Raw genomic sequence first — 1536 nt, 5'->3', positions numbered from 1 at the left:
ACTGCTGAAAAAGGTGACAGGGGACACGGATATGGGAAGTGTGGGAGCTCCTATTATCAAATTGATATAGGAAAAACAGACTATTGGCCATTCCAAGGTAAAAACAATAAACAGCTTCCAGTCCGGGGCTCGCTACAGACACCGTGAAAGCTCAAACAACGTGTTTCAGCAAAGTTATCCCACTTTTTCCAACTGCATGSGCCCTAAATCAGACGCTCACAATGCGTGTTTTCTCCCAATCTATGGGAGAACGGTACCTGATAGGGAAACGCGAATCCACATGCCTTCAAGTTGAACTTTTTTTTAAACACATGAGCACTCAAGTTTCAAAGAACCTAGCACCAACTAGGCGCAGCAAGAGCAATTACACGTTTTCGATGTGTACCGTTACTGTGTAAACACAGATCGTAATTAAAACGTTTTCGTGTAAACGATCAAACAAAAACGGAACAGAAGTTTCGTTTTTGTTGGATCGTTGTCGTGTAAACACCCAAATAGCTTTTTTTCTCATTCCATATTGTTTCTGAACTGTTCGTGCTTTGCTAGAGCAGGGCTGCAATATGTCGATCGCGGAAGGTTTTGAATCGATCTCGACATTAGATGATAAACTGAACGCCGCCAGAACGCTGAGACCAGCACTTCCTCCTCTCTGGCTCCTTATCAAAACGTTCTTAAAGAACAACAACAACAAAATCAACATAACGTGCTCAAATTAATGACCCAACAACAATAATAATCTCAGTGATTATTGTTTCAACAAGGCGTTGCGCAGTTCTGTGCGTTTCGGTTCCATTATCAAAATAACTAGCAGAGCAGGAGTTTAAAATTAACTAATCAACCACCGCTGTGTTCAGGGAGGCTCGCAAAATAAATATCAAGCCTGCAAACCTAATATTGTAACGGACTGTAACGGCTTGTGGAGCGCAGGAGGTTGCCATAGCAACGGGTGTGCTTAAATGACAGAGACGGAGAGTAAAAAGGTGCGAGTGGTTTTGAGTTGATCAGCTGTTCAGGTTATTTTACCTTTGTCTTGGTGCATCACAGCCGCTGTAGTTTCAGAACGTTCAATCAACGACAAACTTGGACTAATTACCTCGTTCTTTGAGTATACGTCATTTACAACAAACAGCAAACACGGTAAATATGTCTCATTAAGTATTTAACAAATGGCTTCTACCGCGATAATTATGTGAAATTAAATTAATTGTCTGATATAGTTTGGTGCTTTGAGCTCAGAGTCTGATGCTTTTCCTTTATCAAACAAATTTGTTTTGCCTCTTATTTAGTGGAAATATTGATGTTGATCAGATTTTCTCCAAAATGATAACCTTTTTAAACCTTTTATAGCTCCACTTTTGAAAATGGGAAGCTAACATTCACAAATGAAATTGAAATAAAATCCAGTCTAACATCTGGTTTGAGGTGATTCCTTTGGATCCTGTTGGAGGAAAAATATCCCAACTTCAGAAGATGAGCTTTTAACCTAACAGAGCTCTGTGGTTCCTCCTATCAGTATGAGAGTCAGGGTGAGGAGGC

This window comes from Poecilia reticulata, linkage group LG16 (assembly GCF_000633615.1).
Source record: "Poecilia reticulata strain Guanapo linkage group LG16, Guppy_female_1.0+MT, whole genome shotgun sequence".
Taxonomy (NCBI): domain Eukaryota; kingdom Metazoa; phylum Chordata; class Actinopteri; order Cyprinodontiformes; family Poeciliidae; genus Poecilia; species Poecilia reticulata.
This window is presented reverse-complemented; position numbering follows the sequence as displayed.